The sequence below is a fragment of the Ceratotherium simum genome, chromosome X, assembly GCF_057802395.1.
Source record: "Ceratotherium simum simum isolate JZ-2026a chromosome X, ASM5780239v1, whole genome shotgun sequence".
In the NCBI taxonomy this organism is placed as follows: domain Eukaryota; kingdom Metazoa; phylum Chordata; class Mammalia; order Perissodactyla; family Rhinocerotidae; genus Ceratotherium; species Ceratotherium simum.
In genome coordinates this window covers 55268164-55290856 of record NC_141940.1, presented here as the reverse complement: position 1 = coordinate 55290856, position 22693 = coordinate 55268164, and the positions used below count along the sequence as shown (strand labels likewise).

At 33.6% G+C, this 22693-nt stretch overlaps 1 pseudogene; it reads right to left on the bottom strand.

Moving 5' to 3' along the window:
• Positions 1-10009: 10009 nt before the first annotated feature.
• Positions 10010-22693, bottom strand: part of LOC101397945 (large ribosomal subunit protein uL11 pseudogene) — a 47480-nt pseudogene continuing 34796 nt past the window's right edge.

Below are 22693 nucleotides of genomic sequence, written 5' to 3'. Positions count from 1 at the left end.
CGTACTCTTTCTCCTTTATTCTCTGTCCTGGTATAAAAAAATATATATTGCCATAGAAATAAGGAGGCATGAAAAGTTCACAGCTGAACTTTTAATTCTAAAATAATTCTATAAATTCTAGGGCTGGCCCAGTGGTGTAGTGGTTAAGTTCATGTGCTCCATTTCAGTGGCCTGGGGTTTGCAGGTTTGGATCCCGGACATGGACCTACACACTGCTCATCGAGCCATGCTGTAGCAGCATCCCATATACAAAACAGAAGAAGATGGGCACAGATGTTAGCTTAGGGCTAATCTTCCTCAGTAAAAAGAGGAAGATTGGCAATGGATGTTAGCTCAGGACCAATCCTTCCTCACCAAAAAAAAAAAAAAAAAAATCTATAAATTCTAGCAGACTAAGGATCTCAAAGTGTCTGACCAGTTCATCTAGCATTGCCATAGCCTCACAAACAGGCTTTTCAAAAAATGGGCTGCTAGTACTTCTTTCCACTCAGTTGTAGTGTGAAGATACAGAATTCAATGAAATATAGAATATAATCCATTGGGTCTCTTACATGACTGAAGATCCATATCACTATAGTTTCCAATTCTTGGTGTCCAGAAAAGCAAAGTATTCCATAAGATGGTCAGAAATTAGTGTAATTTAAAATTATAGTGAAGTAAAATTAGTAATCCATAAAAAATAGTCAAAATTTAAAAAGTGTACAGTAGTGAAAAGAAGATAGATACTCATGTCATACAAATCTCAGTTTAAGTTCTTATTATACCACTTTAACATTATGTGGTCTTGGGAAAGTAATTAACTTCACTGACTATAATTAAAATTATCATCTATAAAGAATATGCAATGGTTTTTACTTTATAATATTGCTGTGCTCAATAAATGGTAGCTTAGATATGTATTATTATGGTAAACAAGAGGACTAAATTTAGATATCAGAGTGAGCCAGAGGGATAAAAGAAGGTAGGAAAAAAATGGGAATGTAGTGGGATAGTTTTGTATAACTAATACTAAATAGAGATTATTATTTGAAATAAGTGTTTACCTGGACTTTTCAAGGTTAAATGTGGTCTGATTGCTGTATTTAAGTGGCAAAAAGACAAACATCTATGCAATAATGGTTACTTCCCACTTGCATACATTAAGCCTGAAGGTGGTTGTTATGTTGTTCACATATTTAAAGGATAGTTTTATTGTAATATCATTAAAATGACCTTAGAGAATTAGACTTGTAAATCTGAAAGAAAGACTGTATTCCAGTTTAAGAATTTTTTTTTAAATTACTTGTGAAATGACAGGATGGAGTTGCTATAAAATGATGTCATATGTCATGATTGTTGGGACTTGAAGAAAGCAATAACAGTAATTAAATCAATTTCATTAGAATAAAATTCTGAAAGAAAAAATTTACAAATACATTAACTCAAAATGAAAAATCAAGTCAATTAGTTTCTTGTATTACTGTATCACCTAATTTTCCATAAAACCTTCTGAAATAATACATTGGTATTTTGGAAAATGAAAACAAATTTTCATTATTTTTAAATGCAATAGACAAAAGTGAAGAATTGAAATTCAGAAATAGATATATTTGTTTGAAATGACGACACTAGGTAGTACATTTCATGATGGAGGGATTATGCTTACTATTTTACTCACAATGCCTAACATGGCTCCTGTTGCACAAAAGGCATTCAACAAATGCTCATGAATAGGAAGTAATAAAATATATGCAATATACAGAAATATTGGAAAATGTGATTATCCCCTATATTTTTAATTAACTTTTTTTAATAGACTTTATTTTTAGAGCAGTTTTAGATTGACAGCAAAATCAAGTTGAAAATACAGAGATTTTTACATATGCCTACGCCTAGCCTTACACATGCATAGTCTCCCCCACTATTAACATCCCCCCACCAGTTGTACATTTGTTATACTGGATGAACCTACATTGACAAATCATTATCACCCAAAGTCCGTGGTTTGCCTTAGGCTTTACTGTTGTTGTTGTATACTCTATGGGTTTTCACAAATGTATAATGACATGTATCCATCTTGATAGAATTGTACAGAATATTTTCACTGTTCTAAAAATCCTCTGTGCTCTACCTATTCATCCCTCTCCCCTCTCAACCCTGGCAACTACTGATCTTTTTATATCCATAATTTTGCCTTGTCCAGACTGTCTTATAGTTGGATTCATACAGTGTGTAGCTTTTTCAGATTGGCTTTAATCATTTAGTAAAATGCATTTATGTTTCCTCTCTATTTTTTCATGGATTGATAGATCACTTCTTTTTAGCATTGAATAATATTCCACTGTCTAGATGTACCACAGTATCCATTAACCTACTGATGGGGACTCTTGGTTGCTTCTAAGTTTTGACAATTACTAACAAAACTGCTATAAACATCTGTGAGTAGGTTTTTATGTGGACCTAAGTTTTCAGCTTCTTTAGTTAAATACCAAGGAGTGCTATTGCTAGATTGTATGGTGAAAGTATGTTTTGTACAAAACTGCCAAACTGTCTTGCAAAGTGGCTGTACCATTTTGCATTTTCACCAGCAATGAATGAGAGTTTCTGTTGCTCCACATCCTTGCCAGCAGTTGGTGGTGTAAATGTTCTGGATTTGGGCCATTCTAATAGATGTGTAGTGATAGCTCATCCTTGTTTTAATTTTTATTTCCCTGATGATATATGATGTGGAGCATTTTTTCATATGATTATTTGCCACCTGTATATCTTCTTTGGTGAGGCAAGTTCTTAGCCATTATTGCTTCAAATATTTATTCTGTTCCTTTCATTCTTTCTTTTATTTCTGGTATTCCAATTATGCATATGTTACTCCTTACAGTCCTTGGATATTCTGTTTCTTTTTTTTTGTCAGTCTTTTTTTTTTTTTTTTTTGGTGAGGAAGATTAGCCCTGAGCTAACATCCGTTGCCAATACTCCTTTATATGCTGAGGAAGATTGGCCTTGGGCTAACATCTGTGCCCATATTCCTCTACTTTATATGTGGGACTTGTGGCACATCATGGCTTGATAAGCCATGCATAGGTCTGCAAACCTGCAACCCGGGCTGCCGAAGCAGAGCAAGTAAAATTAACCACTATGCCACCGGGCCAGCCCCTTGTCAGTCTTTTTTCTCTTTGTTTTTCTGTTTTGGAAATTTCTGTTGACATATCCTCAAGCCCAAAGATTCTTTCTTCAACTGTATCCAGTCTACTAATGAGCCCATTAATCACATTTTTTATTTCTGTTATGGTGATTTTTACCTCTAGCATTTCTTTTTGATTCTTTCCTAGAATTTCCATTCTCTGCTTACTTTACTTGTATGGTCTTGCATGCTACTTACTTTTTCCATTAAAGCCCTTAGCATTTAAAGCATAGTTGTTTTAAATTTTTTGGTCTGATAATTTCCATATCACTGAAATATAAGAATCTGGTTCTAATGCTTGCTCTGTATCTTTAAACTGTTTTGTGTTTTTTGCCTTTTGTTATGCCTAGTATTTTTGTTGAAAACTGGACATAATGTGCTGGGGAAAAGGTACTATGGTAAATAGGGTTCTAATGATATGGTAAAGTGCAGAAAGAAGGAAGCATTCTATATTTCATGATTAGATCTCAGTGTTTTAGTGAGCCTGTGCCCCTGGGCTGTGAATGTCACTAGTGCTCCTTAGTTTATGCCACTTCCACTTAGGTGGGACATGATGGCTAAAGGGAGCTGGAGTTGGGTATTTCCTTTGCCCTATGAGGAAGACTAGAGTGGGCTGGCATTGGGTATTTCTCTTTCCCCAGGTTAGTTAGGCTCTGGTAAATAGTTTCTCTTGAGGGTAAGCCTTCTTAGGAAGAACCGATACTCTGGTGTATTTCAAAATGGTTACTTTTCCCCTCTTCCTCCTGGAAGCACAAGGGAACTTTTCTCTGATCATCACTATGAGAACCTGACTGAGCTCCTGGAGGTAAAAATAACAAAAGTCCTCACGACTGGGCCCTCCTGGAGTTAATTCTCAGACTTGTCCACACTGAGCCTCCAGTAATTCCTCAATTACAGATTAAGTTTTCCCACCCTGGTAATAATTCTTGTGAAGGGTTCTAGTCATGGGAGTCTACCTTTTTTTAAGTTGTGATTCTTTGTATCCACCTGTCTGTCTCTCTAAACTTGGGGAGAGTGGTTTGTCCCATGACAGCACTTTTCTGGTGGATCTATGATGAGTTGTTGATTTTCAATTTGTTCAGCTTTGTACTTGTTAGGATGTAGTGACAACTTCCGAGTTTCTTACATGTCAGACTGAAAACCAGAACATAATCTGATTAACTTTTCACTTAAATTTTCATACATAGTAGCCTCATATACTCCTAGCTAATGTGGACTTTTAGCACCTACTATGTGAATCTTTCAAAAGGATCTTTTAGTGATTTTCCTTAGAGGAATTAGTACCATAAGCAAAAGTTATCTTGTTCTGTATATAAATAATACACATATATATAATAGACGAGATTTAATATATAAAGCTTTCTCTTGTGGAAGTTACTGCTCTATTTGGTTTGTAGGGTGATAAATACAAAAAAGTAAAAAGAATAGATATAAATTCCTTAAAATCTTGAATCATATCCTACACTCATTTTGTTTTCCCACATTGAAAACTCAGCTTTGTGCGTGCTCAATATGTATTTTTTGCTCTCCTTTAAATGTTTATCCTTTTCTTAGATGGAAATGATATGGCTATCAATAAAAACAATTGAGAACCCAAGGCAAAGCGGTATATTCACAAAAGATAGATCACGTGGTACAAACTATCAATACTACTAAGAAATAAACATACTTCCCTAAATTTGTTTACACCACCTTGGATTCCAATTCATGACTAAAATTCTTTTAGTCTTCATTGAATTCTAAGGAAAACCTGTGTAGCATCCTGAGTGCTTTGTCTTTAAAACTTAAAGATTTTTCTAATGTCAGTTTTTTTATCTTTCAACCTAAATAATTTCATGAGGTGAATTGGGTTACCCTACACTACTTATTTGAATAATAGTAATATATTCCACGTTTACTCAGCAAACCACATTTTGAGATGACACAAATGTGTAGTTAAAATAACAGGCTACATTTATTAGTCATATTAACAAGTTGCATTGTGTATTCTTATGCTGAGTGAAAGGAAACCCCTTCCCACTCAGCATAAGAGGAATTGCAATGCCAAGTGTCTGGTGGTATTAACATGTAGGAAGAAAAAAACCTTTTTATGATTACCCTGTAATTGAGGGAAATAAAGGACAGCCATATTTTCTCATTTGAACTGAATTTGCTTAAACCAGAAATTAAATGCATTTGATGTTATGTTTTTTATCGAGGACATTATAGTACAAGTTTCTCTTTTCCTCAGATCCAATGCTTGGCATACATGGCTCTGTGTATCTTCTTTAGAGATGTATATTTCTTGAGTGGGGAGGTGGGGTAGTATTGATGATTACTAAGTCACTTCACATGTATAACTTAGGAAGGGAGAAAATCAGTCATGTCAATCAAGTGTCATGAAGATCAATGTTAATACCTGTTTCGATCCTGGTGCTACAATCTATGCTCTGTCTGCCTGACTTAGCAGCTGCTAGAGATGTAATTTATGACAGGTACAACTGTAATCAAATTGGCAGTCTCAAAGCAATATGCCAGTCAATTCGGGAAGGAGGGGAAAGTTTCGTTGTTAGAGTCACTATCTTCCTGACGTATACCTATTTTATTATGAAAGAGATACTTGAGAAAAAGGATCACTGGAAATGGTTAATACCTTGAGAAGATTTTCCTCTTTTGAATGCCCTTGAATGCTGTTATCCTTTCTCAGATCAGCAACAACACTTCATTGTTATCACTGAGTGCAGGGCTGTGACTTACATCAAATGAAATCATAAATATGTGTTGAGTTTCTGGTGAATAGGTGACAGCAATGCTAAATCAGTCCTATGTTCTGACTAACATTGGCTCCAGGAAAGTATCTGCAGGGATTCTGTCCAGCAGCAAAAGAACCTGACCCTCGCTTAATCATCTCAGTCATAAAGAAACTTCCAACAATTAAAACTTTCAGCAGTTCACTTTCCTTAGTTTGTGCCTATTATGACAATGCATTTTCTGGATTATAGTTTTATTTTTTCCTCCTTCCATTAGTATTCCATTGGGACAATGGGAGTCAAAATATGACATGTATAGATGAAAGAACAGTTTTAAATTATAGAAAATGCAGTGATATTCATTATTTTTCTCCTAAGGAATAGAAACCTTAAACATAGATATATTTCTCAGAAGTTTTGAGTCTTCAAAAGTCAACAGCTGCATTGCAGTATCCCGTGTGCTGAAGTAGTAAAGAAAATAATTGTTCAGCAAAGGGAATGAGCTTTACAGACATATAAACAATTTTGATTTTTATTTTCATTTTTCCTTGTCTGCAAATGTCAGGCATTAAAAACTACTTTTATGTTCTAGACATACATCAGCTCATTTATCTTATTTCTTTGAAAAATAATGAACATTTTCCAGTCTTTATTTCATTTATTCAATATGGACAGGTTCCAGGCTGGCTTAGTGATATAAAAGTGAAGCTATGAGAAGTTAAACAATCAAAGTGTTAATTTAGAGAATTAATTTTCTTATCCCTTCCTTAAGTAAGTGCACATTTTTCAATCACTTCTCCTTTCAGGAGACTATGAATTTAAGGTTCTCCAAATGGCCTTTCTGTATGCAATGTGCTAAGCTGATATGCTGAATCTCAAGTATTCAAATAATTTCTAAGATAGAATTTAAATGGGAAGGAAAATCTTTAGAAAATAATGTTTTTAAAAGAAAATGGACTTTTCTGATGAGCCTTATTGTGTAAATCATTTTTTTAAAGTCTTATGATCAACTTTAATAAAAGTTATCTCTGGTTTTGAAATTTATACATTTTTTTAGAGCATATGCATTTTAACAGTTTTTTAAAATATAATTCACATACCATGCAATTCATTGATTTAAAATCAATACTTCAATTATTTTTACTTATTTGTAGAGTTATGCAACCATCACCACAATCAATTTTAGAACATTTTCATCATCCCAAAAGGAAACCCTGTACCGTTAAGCAACCACTCCCCATTGTCCCCCTCTCTCCAGCCGTTGGCAACCACTAATATACTTTCTGTCTCTGTGGATATGCCAATTCTGGACATTTTATATAAATGGAATCATGTAATATAGGGTCTGTTGTGTCTGGCTTCTTTTACTTAGCGTAATGTGTTCAAGTTTCATCCATGTTATCACGTGTATCAATATATTATTATTATTGCCAAATGATGTTCCATTGAATAAATATTACATATTTTATTTATTCATTCATCAAATGATAGACATTTGTATTGTTTCCACTTTTTGGCTGTTATAAATGAGGTTGCTATGAACATTTGTGTATAAGTTTTCTGTGGATGCATGTTTTCATTACTTGGATATATATTAAAAAGAACGATAGCTAGGTCATATGGTAACTCTATGTTTAATTTTTTTAGGAACAGCTAAATTGTCTTTCAAACATTTATAAATGTACCATTTTACATTCCCATAAGCAATGTATGAGGGTTGTAATTTCTCTTCATTGTTGCCAACATTTGTTATTATATTTCTTTTTTATTTAAGCTGTCCCAGTGGATGTGAAGCAGTATTTCCTTGTGTTTTTGATTTGTATTTCTCTAATGATTAATGATATTGAGTTTCTTTTCATGTGCTTATTGCCATTTGTGTATCTTCTTTGGGAAAGCTATTCAAATCCTTTGCCATTTTTAATTGGGTTATAATTTTTATTACACATTTGTAAAAGTTCTTTATACACTATGAGTAAAAGTGCCTCAGATATATGATCTGTTAATATTTTCTCATCTTCTTTGGGTTGTTTTTCTACTTTCTCAATGGTATTGTGTGCAGAACAAAATTTATTCATTTTGATAAGGTTAAATTTTTCTTTTTTTTTTTTTTTGTTGGTTGTGCTTTTGATGTTGTATCTAAGAAATCATTAGCTAACCCAAGGTCATAGAAATTTATGCCTATGTTTCTTCTAAAATGCTTATATTTTAACTCTTCCATTTGAATCTATGATCCATTTTGAGTCAATTATTGTGAATGATGTGGGGTACAGGTCCATATTCATTCTTTTGCATATGGATATCCAGTGGTCCCAGCATGATGTGCTGAAAAGATTTTTCTTTCCCCATTAAATTGTCCTATTATACTTGTCAAAAATCAATTGACCACAAATGTAAAGGTTTGTGTTTGTACTCTAAATTCTCATCTGTTGATCTATATCTATACATTTATGCCAGTATCACAAATTCTCAATGACTGTAGCTTTGTAGTAAGTCATGAAATCAAGAAGTCTATCTCCAATTTTGTTTTTTTTCTGATTGTTTTGACTATTCTAGGTATCTTGAATTTCCATATGATTTTAGAATCATCTTGACAATTTGTGCAAAGAAGTTAGATGTGATTTTGATTAGGATTAAATTTAATTTGTAGATCAATTTAGGGAGTGTTGCCATTGTAACAAAATTGTCTTCTGATCCGTGAACATAGTATGACTTCTATTTATTTTCTGGTGTTCAGATACAAGTCTTGTACTTCTTTTGCTAAATTTATACCTAAGCATTTTATTCTTTTGACTTTATTGTAAAAAAAATGCTTTAAATTTTATTTTGTGATTGCTCAGTGCAAATATATAGAAATACAATTGATGATTGTGTATTGATTTTTTATTTTCAAATTTTTACTTCAAAATAATTTCAGACTTACAAAAAGTTGTATGGATAGTCTAAATGATTCACATTTGCCTTAGCCCACCTTTTCTCGTTGTTAACATGTTTCAAAAGCTCAGTACAACTTATAAAACCAGGACATTGACCTTTGTTCAGTACCATTAAATAAATTACAGATCTTAAGCAGATTTTACTAATTGTCCTCCTAATGTACTCTTTCCGGTCTGGAATCATACCGAAAATTAAATATCACATTAATTGCCATTATACTTAATCTCTGCTCCAATCTGGGAAAATTCCTCAGTTTTTATTTGTCTTTTATGACCTTAATACTTATGTATGTGTATACATTTTTGTTACTTCATTTCTTTTTTTAAACAGCTTTACTGAGATATAATTGATATACAAAGAACTACATATATTTAATGTATAAATTTGGTGAGTTTGGACATATGCAAACATCTGTGATATCATCACCACAATCAAGAGAATAGATACATCCAACACCTCCCAAAGTTCCTTTATGCTCTTATTTATAAATTGTTTGTTTTGTTTTGTTTGTGTGTGGTAAAAACACCTAACATGAGATCTATCCTCTTAACAAATTTTCAAGTGCACAATACTGCATCATTAACCATAGCCATTACGTCATATAGCAGATATCTAGAACTTATGCATCTAGTGTAACTGAAACTTTCTACCCATTAAACAACTCCCCACTTCCACCTTCCACCAGCCAATGAAAACCACTATTGTATTCTCTGCTTCTATGAGTTCTATTTTAGATACCTCATACTAAGTGGAATCAGGCAGTATTTGTCCTTCTGTGATAGACTTATTTCCCTTAGCATAATGTCCTCCAGGTTTATCCAAGTTGTTGCAAATGGCAGAATTTCCTTTTCTTTTTAAAGTTGAAAAATATTGCATTACATGTATATACCACATATTCTTTCATCTGTCAATGGACACTTGGATTGTTTTCATTCTTGGCTACTGTGAATAGTGCTGCAATGAACATGAGTGTCTTAGTCTGTTCAGGCTGCTATAACAAAATACCACAGACTGGGTAGCTAATAAACAACTACAGTTCTTGTGGCCAAAAGTCTGAAATCAGGGTGCATTTCCACCAACAGTGTACAAGGATTTCAATTTTTTCACATCCTCACCAACACTTGTTAGCCTCTTATTTTTTTGGTTGTCAAATGATCCATTATTGAAATATTTTCTTTTGTAGTTCTTAACAAGCTGGGTATTCTGCTGTACCACTTTTGATGCCATCTATGACATCATGAGTGTGGCTGCCACCAGCATTGCAGTCCACAGACTGGGCAGTCCCCAGGATCTCTTTAATGGTTCCAGAGAGTTCTCTAGCTAATGATTGGTGCTGCACCTGTTGGGCAATGTTGACAATCACATAAAACATGATCTTTCCACTGTGCTTAAGGATTTTCTGCTTCTTTCTGTGTCTTGGCAGTTCTTTGAGGGCTTTGATGATCAGGGCAGAGGCAGAAGGTACTACCTTATTCTGAGATTGTCTGTTCTGAATGGTCGGTTTCACTGTAATCTTCAGACCCTTCCAATCACCAGTTGTCTTGGTGATGTCGTCACCAACCTTTTTTAGAGACAGACCTAGGGGTCCCCCTCTTGGGGGCCAGGACAGATGTAGCACCAACTTCCCCACTCGTGCACCTCAGGTACACAACTTTGATTTCATTGGGGTCGAACTCAGGTGGCACGGTGGAGATTGCTGGTGTCGGATGACCCTGGATTCGAGACTACTGAAGAAAGTTACACCTTGGCCTCCTCCCAGCTGGAAGCTGAAAAATCTTTTGGTTTTTTTGATAATAGCTATCCTAATAGATGTGAGGTGATATCTCATTCAGTTTTAATTTGCATTTCCCTGATAATTAATGAAGTTGAGCACCGTTATATATACCTGTATATCTTCTTTGGAGAATTATCTAAATCTTTTGCCCAGTTTTCAATTGTATTATTTGTTTTTTCATTTGTTTGTTTTTGCTATTGAGAGTGAGTCCCCTTTGTATTTTGGAAATTAATCCCTTATTTGATATATGGTTTGCAAATATTTTCTCCAATTCTGTAGGTTGCCATTTAATTCTATTGATTTTTTCCTTTGCTTTGTGGAAGCTTTTATTATTTTGAATAGGTTTTTAGTGAAATCCTTGGGATTTTCTATATATAGAAAAATAGAGTGTTTTAATTCTTTCTTTCCAAATTGGATGCTTTTTATTTACTTGTTTGTTTGTTTTTACTTCTCATATTTCTCTTGTTGGATGCTAGTACAATGTTGAATAAAAGTGGTGAATGTACACAGGGGTGCAGGTATCTTTACGCATTGGTGTTTTCAAGTTCTTTGGATAAATACCCAGCAGTGGAATAGCTGGATCATATGGTAGTTCTATCCTTGATTTTTTGAGGAATCTCCATACTGTTTTCCATAGTGGCTGCACCAGTTTGCACTCCCACCAGCAGTGTATGAGAGTTCCCTTCTCTCCACATCCTCTCCAACACCTGTTGTTTCCTGTCTTGTTAATTATAGCCATTCTGACGGGTGTGAGGTGATATCTCATTGCAGCGTTATTCACAACAGCCAAGACTTGGAAGCAACCTAAGTGCCCATCAAGGGACGAATGGATAAAGAAGATGTGGTATATATACACAATGGAATACTACTCAGCCATAAGAAACAATGAAATCCAGCCATTTGTGACAACATGGATGGACATTGAGGGTATTATGCAAAGTAAAATAAGTCAGAGGGAGAAGGTCAAATACCATATGATTTCCTTCATTAAGTAGTAGATAATAACAAAAATAAACAAACACATAGAGACAGAAATTGGATTGGTGGTTACCAGAGGGGAAGGGGGGAGGGAGGAGGGCGAAAGGGATAATTCAGCACCTGTGTGGTGATGGGTTGTAATTAGTATTTGGGTGGTGAACATGATGTAATCTATGCAGAAATAGAAGTATAATGATGTACACCTGAAATTTATACAATGTTATAAACCAATGTTACTGCAATAAACAAAAAATTAAAAGAGAAAAAAAGTGGTGAATGTAGACTTCCTTGTATTTTTTCTGGTCCTATAACAAAATTATTTGGTCTTTTGTCTTTGTGATATTAGTTGTGGATTTTTCATAGATGTCCTTTATCAGGTTGAGAAGGTTTGTTTTAATCCTAGTTTGCTGAATGTTTTTATCATGAAACGGTGTAGGCTTTTATCAGATTTTTTTCTGCTTCTATTAAGATAGCCACGTCGATTTTTGTTCATTATTTTAATATTTTATATTATGTTGATTTCAATATGTTGAACCAGGCTTTCAATCCTGGGATAAATCCCACTTGATCGTGGTGTGTAACCTTTCTTATATATTACTTGATTTGGTTTGTTAGTATTTTCTTTAGTATTTTGTGTCTATATTCATAAGAGATATGGGTTTATAGTATTATTTTCCTGTTATATCTTTGCCTGGTTTTAGTATCAGGGAAATACTGAACTCATATATAATAGATAATGGAAAGTCCTCTCACCTCTTCTACTTTTCGGAAGAATTTGTGAAGAACCAATTTTAATTTTTCTTTAAATATTTCCTTGATTTCATCAGTGAAACTATCTGGTCCTTCAAGTTTTTTGATTACTAATTCAATCTCTTCATTGTTATGGGTTTATTCTAATTTCTATTTATTCTTGAGTCAATTTGATAATTTGAGGGTTTTTTTCAGCACTTTATTTTATTTTTTTATATAAATTTTTGGCATACAATTGTTCATAATATTCTCGTACTGATGCCAGCCCTGATATCTGTTCCCCTACATTGAACCCAGCATATATGGGGTTAAAAACCAAAAGCACTCATTCCCTTTCCTTTTCCCTGCTTCTCTAAGTTACATTCACATGTAGATATTGGTTGTTTTATCCTTTGTGTCCCTGAATTCCACAAGACAAATGGAGGTAATAAATTGTTAAAAGCCCAGGTGGCTACAGACTGAAATTCTGGCTAATTACCAGTTCTTGAGGTTTGTTACAGGGAGACTGATATCTTGAAATCATCAAGAAGCTGAAGCTCCCCAACTCCTGGTTCCTGGCACTGAATCCACCATCCACCAGGGAGAGGGTTGAAGGACACTCACTTGTGGTTCCCTTATCTTGCCCTCCTCCTCCCTGCCAGCAACCTTACAAGGCCAAACAGGCTGGTGGGAAAGCGCTGACCTGCAAGGCCACAGGCTCTCCCTCCCTACAAACAGCTACTTTCCTCACAACCTTTAAAACCCCAACTCCTAATGCCTCGGGAGGACTGTGGATTTTGGAGCATGAGCCCACTGCAGCCTTATTTTGCTGTCAAAATTAAACCATTTTTCTTTTCCCTGATCTCTGGTCATTGTGGTCATTGATTTGGCTATGGAGACAGGGTCCCGGGTTTTTCTGGCTACAATACAGTCCTTTTTTTCTCTAAGGATTTCAGTGATATGCCCTCTTTTATTCTTGATTTTAATAACTTGAGTCTCCTCTACTTTTTTCTTGGTCATTCTAACTAAAAGTTTAACAATTCTGTTGATCTTTTCAAAAAACTAACTTTTAGTTTCATTGATGTTCTCTATTGCTTTTCTATTCTCTATTTTATTTATTTCCACATTAGACTTTATTATTCCTTTCCTTCTGCTTGGTTTGGGTTTTGTTTGCTCTTCTTTTTCCAGTTTCTTAAGGGAGAGTTTAAGTTGTTGATTTGATGCCTTCTTTTTTTTAAATATAGGCATTTATAGCTACAGATTTCTCTCTGAGTACTTTTCTAGGTGCCTCAATGTAGGTCTGATATGTTGGGTTTTCAACTTCATTATTTCAGTCATTCATCTCAAAGTGTTTTCTAATTGCCCTTATGATTTCCTGTTTGGATTTTTGGTTATTTAGGAGTGTGTTGTTTAATTTCTACATATTCATATAATTCCAAAACTTCCTTCTGCTATTGATTTCTAATTTAATTTCACTGCAGTCAGAAAACATGCTTTGTATTATTTCAGTCATTTTGAAATTATGAAGTTTGTTTAATGGCCTAGTTTATCCTGGAAATAGTTCCATATGTACATGAAAAAAAAAGTGTAGTTGTCTGATATTAGGTCTAGTTATTTTATAGTGTTCAAATCTTCTTTTTCCTTGATCTTTTGTTTATATGTTCTATCCATAATTGAACATGAAGTATTCAGTCTACAGTTATTATTGCAGCTTTGTATATTTCTATCTTCAATTATTTTAGTTTTTGCTTTCTGTATTTTGGGGATGTTACTTGCATATGTATTTATAAACATTATATCTTCCTAATGGATTGACGATTGTATCATTGTGAAATGTCCATTTTACGCTTGTAACATTTTTATCTTTAACATAAACGTTATGTGATTGTTATTATACCCACTCCAGCTCTTTTATGATTGTGGTTTGCAAGGTATATCTTTTTCCTTCCTTGTATTTTCAACCTATCTGTATCTTTATATCTAAAGTATGTCTCATGTAGACTGCATATAATTTCAACTATTTGTTTTAACCAATCTGACAATCTCTGTCTTTCGATAGGATTCTTTAAAATATTTCCATTTAATATTATTATTGATGAGGATGGATTTACACATGCCATTTTGCTTTTCATTTTTTATATGACATATATTTTTGTTTAATCCTATTTCATTGCCTCTTGAATTGAGTGAAATTTCTTTTTGTAAATTTTAATTCCATTCATGATTTTTAACTAAAGTATTTTTAGTTATATATTTGTGGTTGCTCTAAGGCTTATAATATATATCTTAACTTGTCGGAGTCTACTTCAATATATACCAAATCAATTCCATCGAAATATAGATTGAAATACAGAAAACTTACTCCTATATAACTCCATTCTCTCACCTTTTTTTGTGTGATATTCTTTTTTTGATATACATAATTGGTTTATTTGAATCATTATTCAAACAAGGTTCACATATTACATTTGGTTAATAACGTCTTAATCTCCAGACTTCATTTTTATTATTATTTTAACAGGTTTATTGAGATATAATTCATACACTACACAATGTACCCACTTAAAGTATACAATTCAATGGCTTTTAGTATATTCAGAGATGTGTACAACCATCACCACAGTCCATTTTAAAATGCTTTCATGAACCCATATAGAAACTCCCCACCTCTTAGCCACCACCTCCAATATGCTTATCCCCACCAACCCCAGGCAACCACTATTCTACTTTCTGTCTCTATAGCTTTGCCTATTGTGAACATTTTATATATATGGAATTATAGAATTGTTAACTTTGTATTGATTATGACATATATTATTTTATATAATTGTATATTTTTAAAAATCTGAGAGAAGAAAGAAAAGCTAGTATATACTCAAAGTTTGCTTATTTATTCTTTCTACCTATCTTCATTTCTTTATCTGGATATGTGTTAGCATCTGTTGTCATATTCTTAATAAAATATAGCTTTGTTCCCATCTGCCTCCTTGTGTTATTATCACAAATATTATATTTCTATATATGATAGGTCCAACAATACAATCATATACCTATTGTTTTGGGGAGTTGCTTTTTAAATCAGTTAAGAGAACAAGGGAAATATGCAATTAAACTTTTGTATATGCAATTACTTTTGTAATTAACTACATAATTACCTTCACCACTGCTTTTTTTTTATGTATGTGTGGATTATAATTACTCTCTGGTTATTATTGCTTTCAGCCTGAAGAACTTTCTTTACTATTTATCATAAGGCAGGTCTGTTAGGAATGAACTCTCTCAATTTTTGTTTATCAGAAAATAGCTTCATTTTGCCTTCATTTCTGGAATATACTTTTGCTTGGTATAAAATTCTTGGTTAATTGGTTGACTCTTTTTTTTTACTTTCACGACATTGTATATCTTGTCCCACTGTCCTCTGGCCTCTGTTGTTTCTTAAGAGGTCAGACGTTATTCTTACCTTGTACATGATAAATTATTTTTCTTTTGTCACTTTTAAGGTTTTATCTTTGTCTTTCAGCATTTTTACTATGAAGCATTTAAACGTGGATTTCTTTGCATTTATCATACCTGGAGCTTGCTGAGCTTTTTGGATGTCTCAATGAATGTTTATCATCAAATTTGGGATGCTGTCAGCCATTGTTTCTTCAAATATTTTTTTCTGTCTCTTGCTGTCTCTTCTCTCCTCTGTTACATCCATTAGTGAGCTCTCTAATGAATTTTTCATTTCATTTATTTTACCTTTCAATTCTAGTATTTCCATTTAGTTCTTTTATATAATTTCTATTTGCTGATATTTTCTAGTTGATGAAATATTGCTATCGCAAATTTTTCAACATTTTTAGCATTATTTTCCTTTAGTTTTTTGAATATATTTATAATAGCTGCTTTGAAGATTTTGTCTAAGTTGCAGCATCTGTGTACCTCAAAGACTTTCTATTTCCTGGCTTTTTCCCTGTGTATGAATTTCACTTTCCTATATCTTTGAATATCTCATATTTTTCTTTGTATTATCTAAAATGTCCAGTTTCAACTAAAAATTATGAGCTATTCAAAGACACAGGAAAGGGGAATGTTGTAATTTTATTTTTTTGTTGTTGTTATTGTTCATTTGCTTAGTGACTTGGCCAAATTAATTCTGCAAAGTCTATTTTCCCAACAATGAGTAGCTTCTGATGTCCTTACTGATGTTTTTCCCATTTGAATCTTTTAGCCTGGCTATGTGGAATCACCCCACGTCAGTTTATGCCACTTATTCATCAAAGGTTGGGCTTCAGCCCTCTTAACCTGTTATATTTTTACCTTTAGATGTGTGTGGCTAATTGTCATAAGTAAGGAAGTTTATGTTACATATTATTTTTGCCCCATATTCATGCAGAGACTAGTAGCTTGGAGTTTCTCTTTCTGATAGCTCCTGTGAGGGTACTCCCTTAGGCAGAGATGACTATGATATTGCTTTTAAGTCTGGCATTTTAGGAGTCTTCTCTGAGTCAAAGTAGCTTACTGTTCAATATTTTGCCACAGACTATTTTTAAACCTCTTGCACCTGTGTGTCTTCCTCCATGTGTTTATGGGTCTGTGTGTGGCTTGGGGAATAATTTCAGTTCTGCACCATATCTTGCTCTAATTGTTCCTCAGTAGGTGCAGTCTAGTGTTTGTGTACAGCCTTCCCAACACCCATAATTGACTTCGATCCTAGGAGGGATCTTCTTGGATGTCTTTTTCCCTAGCTCTTTTCATTAAGCTTCTGAGTGCTCTGCCATTTTGCTTTACCAAAAAGCTATCATCCTCCTCTTCAACACTATCCACTAAAATCTCTATTATTTATAATCATGCCCTCAGGCATATAGTTCTCCACTCTCTGTTTCAAATAAAATCAGTCTCCCCAGGCAGTGCTGCTAAGCTATTAGCTCCTACATCTTACCTTTCTCCCTGGGCAGAACTCCTGTAACACTGTCTTGAAGTTGGGGTGGGGACCTGATTCATCTGAAGTTATATCCGTACTGTATAATTTGAGCACTGTGTGAGGTAAATCCTTTGGTCTTCTTGGGTTGCCTCTGCTGTTGTAGAGCTTCCACTCTACAAACAAGCTCTGGTTGGAGTGGATTTGGACTCAAGATTCTTGATCTGCTTTTCCTGGAGTAGAACTTCTGTCCAATAAGAATGGCCTAGGTAGGAAAGGGAGGCCAGTCCTCGATGCCATGTGTGCCCAGAATAGAGCTTCTGCAATACAGGTTGTGGAATATGGCAAAAGCCAGCAGCCTGTCCCTCCCAGGATGAAATTATAGGCCCAGGATGAAATTATAGGCCCAGACTGGGAGCTGAGGGAAGAGGAAGCCCCTATCTTCCTGTTGTACACTCTTAGTGTAGAGCTTCTTTACACCATGCTGGGAGGCAGGATAATGGACCAGGTCATTGTTCAAATGCCACAGACTAACGCTGTTCTTACTGAGATTTAGTATTACTGAAAGAATGTTTCTCCATTTGCTGCATGCCCTTATGAAAATTAACAGGTATTTAAAATGCTTGCTTTTTTGAAAATAATTTTTACTGTTTTTTATTCTTGTTTTGCTGAGGAGAGTGTTTGCTTATTCTGCTATACCAGAAGTTACACCTGGTAATTCTTCTTGAAAGGTTGTTAACAAGAGTTCTAAACATCAAAGCAAATTGATAAGTTCTAAATGATCCATCAGAAAGAAATTATTGTAATAAATATTGTATTGAGTTTCTTAAAGAAAAACACTGTATTTCAAAAACTGAGTTTCAATTTGAGTCTCTTTGTCAGAATTGAATTATAAAAAGAGGAGTCTTTTGTCCACAATCACTAATTAGCTCCCTCATGCAGCCTAAGCACCTTTATTTGTATATAACACTTTAAGTCTATATCTCTATTACAAACAGAGAATTATATCTTGTCATATGAAGGACTTTGAATTTATGAAATAGGACTCGATTTCAAGGTAAGTATAAGGGGTGTGTTTACTCTAATAGAGGCTGCTCATTTTGGTAAAAGACATTTCCCTGCATATTACAGTACAGTATAATAAGCCCAGTAAAAGATTTTTACATTTTAGTGAGGAATAAGGGATAAATAAATGAAAGAAAATGAGTTAGTATGCAAACTTTCTTATGCTATTAATTCTAAAATGTAACTTTTCCCTCCCATATTTTGTGCTTACTTAAAGTCAGGTTTTTTTTATCTCCTATAGAGCAAAAGCAAACAAAAAAAAAAATAAAAACTCATAAAATCAGTGGTTATAAGGAAATAGAAAATCTGAACAGAACAATTAATAGTAAGGAAAGAGAATCAGTAATCACAATCCTCCCAAGAAAGAAAACTCCAGGACCAGATGGCTTCACTAATGAATTCCACTAAACATTTAATTAAGAATTAATACCAATCATTTTCAAACTCTTTCAAAGAATAGAAGAGGAAGGAACATTTTTAAACTCATTGTACCAGGTCAGCATTACCCTGATCCCAAAACCAGACAAGGACATCAGAAGAAAAGAACGTTACAGGCCAACATCCCTGATGAATAAAGATGCAAAAATCCTCAATAAAATATAAGCAAACTAAATTCAGCAGTATATTAAAAGGATCTTACACCAAGATCAACCAAGATCTATTCCACGGATGCAAGGATGTTTCAACTCTGCAAATCAATGTGATACACTAAATTAATAGAATGAAGAATAAAAATCATATGATCATCTCAATAGTTATAAAAAATCTTTTGACAAAATTCTACATCCTTTCATGATAAAAACTCTCAATGAACTGGGTTAGAGGAAACGTACCTCAACATAATAAAGGCCATATGTGACAAGCCCACAGCTATCATCATACTCAGTAGTGAAAAGCTGAAAGCTTTCCTTCAAATATCGGGAACAAGACAAGAATGTCCATTCTAGCCACTTTATTTCAACATTGCACTGCAAGTCCTTACAGAACCATTAGGAAAGACAAAAAAATAAAAGGCATCCAAATTGGAAAAGAGGAAGTAAAATTGTCTTTATTTGTGGATGACATGATATTATATGTAGAAAACCCTAAAGTCTTTACCAAAAAACTGTTAAAACTAATAAAGAAATTCAGTAAAGTTGCAGGATACAAAATCAACATACAAAAATTAGTTGCATTTCTATACGCTAAAAATTAACTATCAGGAAAAGAAATTAAGAAGCAATCTCATTTATAATAGCATAAAAATTAATAAAATATTTAGAAATAAATTTAACCAAGGAGGTAAAAGATATGTACACTGAAAACTATAAGATATTGATGAAAGAAATTGAAAAAGTTATCAACAAATGGAAAGACATTCTATGCTCATGGATGGGAAGAATTAATATTGTTAAAATGTCCATACTACCCAAAGGAATCTACAGATTTAACGCAATATTTATCAAAACTCCAATGGCATTTCTTTACAGAAATAGAAAAAATAATCCTAAAATTTGTACAGAACCACAAAAGACTCCAAATAGTGAAAGGCAATACACTTTCTGATTTCAAACTATATTACAAAGCTATAGTCATTGAAACAATATTGTATTGGCATAAAAACAGACTTATAAGTGAATAAAATAGAATACAGACCCAGAAATAAGCCTTTGTATACATAGTCAATTTATGACAAAGTAGCCAAGAATATAAACGCGGAAAGGATAGTTTCTTCAATACATGGTGCTGGGAAAACTGGATAGCCACATGCAAAAGAATAAAACTGGACCGCTGTGTTATACCATACACAGAAATCAACTCAAAATAGATTAAAGACTTGAGTGTAGGACCTGAAACCGTAAAACTCCTAGAAGAAAACACAGGGGTAAGCTCCTTGACATCAATCTTGGCAATGATTTTTTGGATTTGACATCAAAAGCAGAGGCAACAAAAACAAATACAAACAAGTGGGACTATATCAAATTAAAAAGCTACTGCATAGCAAAGGAAACCATCAACAAAATGAAAAGGCAATCTACAGAATGGGAGAAAATGTTTGCAAATAATATATCTGATAAGGAGTTAATATCCAAAATATATAAAGAACTCACACGACTCAATAGCAAAAAAAACACAAATAATTTGATTGAAAAATAGGCAGAGGAACTGAATAGACATTTTTCCAATGAAGACACACAAAGGGCCAACAAGTATGTGAAAAGGTGTTCAACATAACTAATCATTAGGGAAATTCAAATCGAAACCACAATGAGATTTCACCTCATACCTATTAGAATGGCTATCATCAAACAGATATTTGAGAAGCATTGGCGAGAATGTGGAGAAATTGGAATCCTCGTACACTGTTGGTGGGAATTCAAAATGGTGCAGCTGCTATAGAAAACAGTATAGAAGTTTCTCAAAAAATTAAAAATAGAACTATCGTATCATCCAGCAATGCCACCTCCGGATATATTTCCAAAGGAAATGTAAACAGGATCTCAAAGTGATATCTGCACTCCTAAGGTTCATTGCAGCATTATTCACAATAGCCAAAATACGGAAACAATTTAAGTGCCCCTCAATTGGTAAATGTAAAGAGAAGATGTGGTATATATACATATACAATGGAATATTATTCAGCCATGAGAAAGAAGGAAATCCTACCATTTGCAACAACATGGATGGAACTTGAGGGCATTATTCTAAGTAAAATAAAACAGAGAAAGACAAATACTGTGTGATGTTACTTATATGTGGAATCTAAAATAGCCAAACTTGTAGAAACAGGACTTGAATCGTGGTTACCAGGAACTGGAGGGTGAGGGAAAGGGGAGAAGTTGGTCAAAGAGTATAAATTTCCAGTTATAACATAAATAAGTTCTGGTGATCTAATGTACAGCATAGTGATTATAGTTAATAATACCGTATTGTATACTTGAAAATTACTGAGAGTAAATCTTAAATGTTCTCACCATAAAAAATAAATGGTAATTATATGATGTGATACTGGTATGAGCTATTATGGTGGTAATCATTTTGCTATATATAAGTGTATTAAATCATCACATTGTGTAGCTTAAACTCACACTATGTTATACGTCAATTATAGCTCAATAAAGCTGGAAATAAATCAGTGGTTCATCATTTAAAAATCAAGAAAAAAAAGACAGTCTTTAAAATGCCTTTCACTACACTATGAAAGACCACAGAGATGTTCAGACAAGTAGATATGTAAATAAATGTATATCTTGTTTCAAAGTGGAGGCTCATAGCAAGGAATTAAATTCTGCTTATTTAAAATTAAATGGGGAAAGACAATGTTTTTGCTTCTTCTGACTGACTGTAGATATGTCTCATTAAAATGGAAAAAATATATAGTTGACTAAAACAAGAAATCTCACTAACTATGACTACTTTAACTTCTTTGTTACAGAAGAAGTAGAGTCTGGATAGATAGATAGATAATAGATAGATAGATAGATAGATAGATAGATAGATAGATAGATAGATAGATGAGAAAATCATGGACAATTGACGGTGGGTCTTAGTCCCGATACAATTATTTAATCTATATTTCATTTTTTTTTTACTATAAAGGTAAAACATGATAGTTTGTTCTATGCCTGCCTTGCTATTGTGTTCTTTAGAATTAGTAGGAATTTCTAAATCATTATGTAGTTATTAAATCGGTTTGGCAATTTTAAATGTGAATTAGTGTTTAGGAAGTCCTGAGAATTGAAGAGAAATGGGAAGGACAAATTGTCCATGGAATTGAAGGAACTAGGCATTAGATACTCTTACAACGAAAAGATAACAATTTGGAGACATTCTGTGTTTTTAGTTAGCAGTTTGCTAATGTTGAGGTTTAAATCACTAGATGCATTCTTGAGAAATGAGTATCTCACTAATACAAAGTGTCAAACTTTGATAGTGCTGCCATAACAGAGATTGAATGGATGAAGAACACAAGAGCAAACTGCAATGTACTAAAAAAGGAAATGGAAGCCTATGTCTTAAGACATGGGGAGGCAATCAAATGTTTGGTGGTGCTTCTCTTCATACTGAGGCAAGAAATTGGATAAAGCTTGTGATAGGCCTGCTATAAAATGCCATTTTAGCTAACAATTTTCTCAGTGTATTCACAATTACATCCTCTCTCCATTATTAGTAACCTAAGGGAGTATTTAAAGGATAAGTGTTTCTTGTTCATGTTAGAGAAAAAAAAAATCTACATGCTGTCTTGAGAAAAGTCTAAGAATAAATATATTCAGGAACATACAACCAGCTACACAAGAAATGTTCCAAGTTAATGTCACTATCTTGATGAAGAAATAAAATGTAAAAACAAATTCAGTTTATCATTAACATCTTACATCTCAAGTACCTAGAAAAATATATTCTAGTTGTCTTAATCTTCACTCTTCTCCAAATATACTCTC